Below are 7,094 nucleotides of genomic sequence, written 5' to 3'. Positions count from 1 at the left end.
TATTTCATAGGTTCTCTGTTATCGGTCGTAGAGATTCATCTCTTACCTCGCTTTTCAGATCGACGATATACTCTTATATATACCATTACCTCTGCTGATTCTCGTTTCAGTACTGGTTTGGCTTTCTACAAACATGTAGATGAGTGTCCTGGGGTAAGTAAATCTTATTTTCTGTGACACTCTAAGCTATGGTTGGGCACTTTGTTTATAAAGTTCTAAATATATGTATTCAAACATTTATTTGCCTTGACTCAGAATGTTCAACTTTCCTTATTTTTCAGACAGTCAGTTTTTATATTTGGGATAATGCATTTGAATTAATCATTTTTTCTTACCTTCAAAAATTTGACTCTTTTTTTCCTGTGGGCTGTTAGGCTCGCGGGGGCTGAAAATGCTTCATTTTATTGCGTCATTCTTGGCGCTGACTTTTTTGGCGCAAAAATTCTTTTCCGTTTCCGGCGTCATACGTGTCGCCGGAAGTTGCGTCATTTTTTTGACGTTATTTTGCGCCAAAAATGTCGGCGTTCCGGATGTGGCGTCATTTTTGTCGCCAAAAGCATTTAGGCGCCAAATAATGTGGGCGTCTTATTTGGCGCTAAAAAATAAGGGCGTCGCTTTTGTCTCCACATTATTTAAGTCTTATTTTTTCATTGCTTCTGGTTGCTAGAAGCTTGTTCTTTGGCATTTTTTTCCCATTCCTGAAACTGTCATTTAAGGAATTTGATCAATTTTGCTTTATATGTTGTTTTTTCTCTTACATATTGCAAGATGTCTCACGTTGCATCTGAGTCAGAAGATACTACAGGAAAATCGCTGTCTAGTGCTGGAGCTACCAAGCTAAGTGTATCTGCTATAATTTTTGGTATCTGTTTTTCCACCTGTTGTTTGTATTGCATGTCATGACAAACTTATTAATGCAGATAAAATTTCCTTTAGTACTGTTACATTACCTGTTGCTGTTCCGTCAACATCTAATTTTCAGAGTGTTCCTGATAAACATAAGAGATTTTATTTTTTAAATCCATTAAGAAGGCTATGTCTGTTATTTCTCCTTCTAGTTTACATAAAAGTCTTTTAAAACTTCTCTTTTTTCAGATGAATTTTTAAATGAACATCATCATTCTGATACTGATAATGGTTCTTCTGGTTCAGAGGTTTCTGTCTCAGAGGTTGATGCTGATAAATCTTTGTATTTGTTCAAGATGGAATTTATTCGTTCTTTATTTAAAGAAGTATTAATTGCATTAGAAATAGAGGATTCTGGTCCTCTTGATACTAAATCTAAACGTTTAAATAAGGTTTTTAAATCTCCTGTAGTTATTCCAGAAGTGTTTAATCTCCCTGATGCTATTTCTGAAGTAATTTCCAGGGAATGGAATAATTTGGGTAATTCTTTTACTCCTTCTAAACGTTTAAGCAATTATATCCTGTGCCATCTGACAGATTAGAGTTTTTTTGGGACAAAATCCCTAAGATTATGGGGCTGTCTCTACTCCTGCTAAATGTGCTACTATTCCTACGGCAGATAGTAATTCATTTAAGGATCCTTTAGATAGGAAAATTGAATCCTTTCTAAGAAAAGCTTACTTATGTTCAGGTAATCTTCTTAGACCTGCTATATTTTTAGCGGATGTTGCTGCAGCTTCAACTTTTTGGTTAGAAGCTTTAGCGCAACAAGTAACAGATCATAATTTTATAGCATTATTTTTATTCTATAACATGCTAATAATTTTATTGGTGATACCATCTTTTGATATCATTAGAGTTGATGTCAGGTATATGTCTCTAGCTATTTTAGCTAGAAAAGCTTTATGGATTAAACTTGGAATGCTGATATGTCTTCTAAGTCAACTTTGCTTTCCTTTTCTTTCCAGGGTAATAAATTATTATTTCAACTGTTTCTGGAAGGAAGGGAACTTTTTTACCAAAGGATAAAAAATCTAAGGTAAATTTAGGTCTAATAATCATTTTCGTTCCTTTCCTCACAATAAGGAACAAAAGCCTGATCCTTCATCCTCAGGAGCGGTATCAGTTTGGAAACTATTTCCAGTTTGGAATATATCCAAGCCTTATAGAAAACCTATAGCCAGCTCCTAAGTACCCATGAAGGTGCGGACCTTATTCCAGCTCAGCTGGTATGGGGCAGATTACGTTTTCTTCAAAGAAATTTTGATCAATTCCGTTCTCAATTTCTGGTTTCAGAACATTGTTTCAGAAAGGTACAGAATTGGCTTCAGTTAAGGCCTCCTGCTAAGAGATTTTTTTCTTTCCCGTGTCCCAGTTAACACAGCAAAGGCTCAGCATTTCTGAAATGTGTTTCAGATCTAGAGTTGGCTGGAGTAATTATGCCAGTTCCAGTTCTGGAACAGGGTCTGGGGTTTTATTTTATCTCTTCATTGTACCAAAGAAGGTCAATTCCTTCAGACCATTTCCGGATCTATCAATATTGAATCGTTATGTAAGGATACCAACATTCAAGATGGTTACTGTAGGACTGTCCTGCCTTTTGTTTAGCAAGGGCATTATATGTCTACAATAGATTTACAGGATGTGTATCTGCATATTCCGATTCATCCAGATCACTTTTAGTGTCTGAGATTCTCTTTTTAGACAAGCATTACCAGTTTTGTGGCTCTACCGTTTGGCCTAGCCTCAGTTCCAAGAATTTTTTTCAAAGGTTCTCGGTGCCCTTCTTTCTGTAATCAGAGAACAGGGTTTTGGTATTTCCTTATTGGACGATATCTGGGTACTTGCTCAGTCTTCTCATTTTCGAAGAATCTCATACGAATCGACTTGTGTTGTTTCTTCAAGTTCATGGTTGGAGGATCAATTTACCAATCAGTTCATTGATTCCTCAGACAAGGGTAACCTTTTTAGGTTTCTAGAATAGATTCAGTGTCTATGACTCTGTCCTTGTCAGACAAGAGAAGTTTAACATTGATTTCAGCTTGTCAAAACCTTCAGTCACAATCATTCCCTTTGGTAGCTTTATGCATGGAAATTTTAGGTCTTAGGACTGCCGCATCAGATGCGATCTCCTTTGCTCGTTTTCACATGCGACCTCTTCAGCTCTGTATGCTGAACCAATGTTGCAGGGATTACTCAAAGATATCTCAATTAATATCTTTAAACCGATTATACGACACTCTCTGACATGGTGGACAGATCACCATCGTTTAGTTCAGGGGGCTTCTTTGTTCTTCCGACCTGGACTATAATCTCAACAGATGCAAGTCTTACAGGTTGGGGAGCTGTGTGGGGGTATCTGACGGCACAAGGGGTTTGGGAATCTCAGGAGGTGAGATTTCCGATCAATATTTTGGAACTCCGTGCAATTTCAGAGCTCTTCAGTCTTGGCCTCTTCTGAAGAGAGAGTTGTTCATTTGTTTTCAGATAGACAATGTCACAACTGTGGCATACATCAATCATCAAGGAGGGACTCACAGTCCTCTGGCTATGAAAGAAGTATCTTCAATTTTGGTTTGGGCGGAATCCAGCTCCTGTCTAATCTCTGCGGTTCATATCCCAGGTATGGACAATTGGAAAGCGGATTATCTCAGTCGCCAAACGTTGCACCTGGGCGAATGGTCTTCACCCAGAGGTATTTCCTCAGATTGTTCAAATGTGGGAACTCCCAGAAATAGATCTGATGGCTTCTCATCTAAACAAGAAACTTCCCTGGTATCTGTCCGGATCCAGGGATCCTCGGGCGGAGGCAGTGGATGCATTATCTCTTCCTTACAAGTGTCATCCTGCCTATATCTTTCCGCCTCTAGTTCTTCTTCCAAGGGTATTCTCCAATATTCTAAAGGAATGCTCGTTTGTCCTGCTGGTAGCTCCAGCATGGCCTCACAGGTTTTGGTATGCGGATCTTGTCCGGATGGCCTCTTGCCAGCTGTGGACTCTTCCGTTAAGACCAGTCTTTCTGTCTCAAGGTTCTTTTTTCCATCAGGATCTCAAAACCTTAATTTTAAGGTGTGGAGTTTGAACGCTTGATTCTTGGTCAAAGAGGTTTCTCTGACTCTGTGATTGATACTATGTGACAGGCTCGTAAATCTGTATCTAGAGAGATATATTATAGAGTCTGGAAGACTTATATTTCTTCAGGATGGTTTAGATAAAGGTTTGTCCGCAAGTTTCTTGAAAGACAAATCTCTGCTCTTTCTGTTCTTTTTCACAGAAGGATTGCTAATCTTCCTGATATTCATTGTTTTGTACAAGCTTTGGTTCGTATAAAACCTGTCATTAAGTCAATTTCTCCTCCTTGGAGTTTGAATTTGGTTCTGGGGGCTCTTCAAGCTCCTCCTTTTGAACCCATGCATTCTTTGGTCGTTATATTACTTTCTTGGAAAGTTTTGTTTCTTTTGGCCATCTCTTCTGCCAGAAGAGTCTCTGAATTATCTACTCTTTTTTGTGAGTCTCCTTTTCTGATTTTTGCATCAGGATAAGGCGGTGCTGCGAACTTCTTTTGAATTTTTTACCTAAGGTTGTGAATTCTAACAGCATTAGTAGAGAAATTGTGGTTCCTTCATTATGTCCTAATCCTATGAATTCTAAGGAGAAATCATTGCATTCTTTGGATGCTGTTAGAGCTTTGTAATATTATGTTGAAGCTATTAAGTCTTTCCGAAAGACTTCTAGTCTATTTGTCATCTTTTCCGGTTCTAGAAAAGACTAGAAAGCTTCTGCCATTTCTTTGGCATCTTGGTTGAAATCTTTATTTCATCATGCCTATGTTGAGTCGGGTAACACTCCGCCTCAAAGGATTACAGCTCATTCTACTAGGTTAGTTTCTACTTCCTGGGCGTTTAAGAATGAAGCTTCGGTTGATCAGATTTGCAAAACAGCAACTTGGTCCTCTTTGCATACTTTTACTAAATTCTACCATTTTGATGTGTTTTCTTCTTCTGAAGCAGTTTTTGGTAGAAACGTACTTCAGGCAGTGGTTTCAGTTTGAATCTTCTGCTTATGTTTTTTCATTAAAATTTTATTCTGGGTGTGGATTATTTTCAGCAGGAATTGGCTGTCTTTATTTTATCCCTCCCTCTCTAGTGACTCTTGTGTGGAAAGATCCACATCTTGGGTAATCATTATCCCATACGTCACTAGCTCATGGACTCTTGCTAATTACATGAAAGAAAACATAATTTATGTAAGAACTTACCTGATAAATTCATTTCTTTCATATTAGCAAGAGTCCATGAGGCCCGCCCTTTTTTGTGGTGGTTTTGATTTTTTTGTATAAAGCACAATTATTCCAATTCCTTATTTTATATGCTTTCGCACTTTTTTCTTATCACCCCACTTCTTGGCTATTCGTTAAACTGAATTGTGGGTGTGGTGAGGGGTGTATTTATAGGCATTTTAAGGTTTGGGAAACTTTGCCCCTCCTGGTAGGAATGTATATCCCATACGTCACTAGCTCATGGACTCTTGCTAATATGAAAGAAATTAATTTATCAGGTAAGTTCTTACATAAATTATGTTTGTTTGTTTGTTTTTTTTCCTGCTCCACTTATATTTTTTTTTTTATATGCTTTTGCTTCTTATGTACCTCACCAGCTTGGCTATACGTTACACTAAGGTATGAGTGAGATGCAAGGTGTATTTATAGGCATTTGAGGTTTGGGAAACTTTGCCTCCTCCTGATAGGAATGCATATCCTATCAGTAACAAGCTTGTGGACTCACGCCACCATGAAAGAAATGAATTTATCAGGTAAGTTATTATATAAATTAAATTATTCTTTAAGTATTCAAAAGTTATATCAAAGCATGTCACCTAAAAATGATAAAACATTTTAAGGACCACTGTTTGCTAGAGATACTGAAGTGTCTCTTAAACATTGTGAATATTGTTAATATATTTAGTGAGAGACTACACATTTGTGACATTTTGAGTGTGAACACTACTACAACTATCCTAGAAGCCTGCAGTGTCTGTTTTGGTATTGAATTGTACTAGGCTATACATTTATATTTTATGACACTATAATTTTGCGTGTAAAACTAAAAACCAATATCAAAAGGAATACTCTCTTTTTTTAAAGAGACAGTCTACTCCAAAAAATTTTGTTAAAAAGATAGACAATCCCCTTATTACCCATTCCCCAGTTTTGCAGAACCAACACGGTTATATTAATATAATTTTTACCTCTGTGATTACCTTGTATCTAAGCCTTTGCAGACTGTCCGTTTATCTCAGTGCTATTTACAGACTTGCATTTTAGCCATTAAGTGGTGGCTCCTAAATAACTACACAAATGTAAGCACAATGTAATAGATATAGCACACATGAACTATCAGTGTCTTTCTATGAAAGCTATAAAAATACACTGAGATAAGAGGTGGTCTGTAGTTGCTTTGAGACCGGCAGAAATTTAGAGGTTTAAAGGTTTATATTGTATATTAATATAACAATGTTGGTACTGTCAAGCTGTGTAATGGGTAGTAAAGGCGTTTATCTTTTTAAAAAATACAAATTTTGGAGCAGACTGTCCCTTTTAAGTATGAAAGGGCTATTTTATATTATCATGCTATATTATTAGAAATAAAAGTACCAAATGTGGATGAAAAAGGATGTTAGCCAATCAGATTATTGTTGACATATTTAGGGTTCCAGAACAAGTGAAGGAACCAGAAATTTATTAGTAATGTTTTTGCCAGTGTATTTAAAGAAAGTAAAAAAATATTTTGTAAGAAAATAACAAAAGTGATGTACAGATGATACCTTTAATAGCTAGCTGACAGTGGATACAATTGTAACATTTCAGGATAGTAAATAAGGTCCCTTCGAAGGAGGCAATGAAACTCCAAATGAGGATTGTCTGGTCGACTGATAGCATTATGTGAGTCACTAGTCATTCACAGAATACATTATTCAAAGTATACTTGAGAAGATTGAAGTAATCTAAATGGTGCATTGCATAATATCCATACTGGTTTAGGCCACATGCTTAAAGGGACACTGAACCTAATTGTTTTCTTTTGTGATTCAGATAGAGCATACAATTTTAAGCAACTTTCTAATTTACTCCTATTATCAATTTTTTTTTCGTTCTCTTGCTATCTTTATTTGAAAAGAAGGCATCTAAG

This window comes from Bombina bombina, chromosome 5, assembly GCF_027579735.1.
Source record: "Bombina bombina isolate aBomBom1 chromosome 5, aBomBom1.pri, whole genome shotgun sequence".
In the NCBI taxonomy this organism is placed as follows: domain Eukaryota; kingdom Metazoa; phylum Chordata; class Amphibia; order Anura; family Bombinatoridae; genus Bombina; species Bombina bombina.
Note: the sequence above shows the minus strand (reverse complement) of the source record.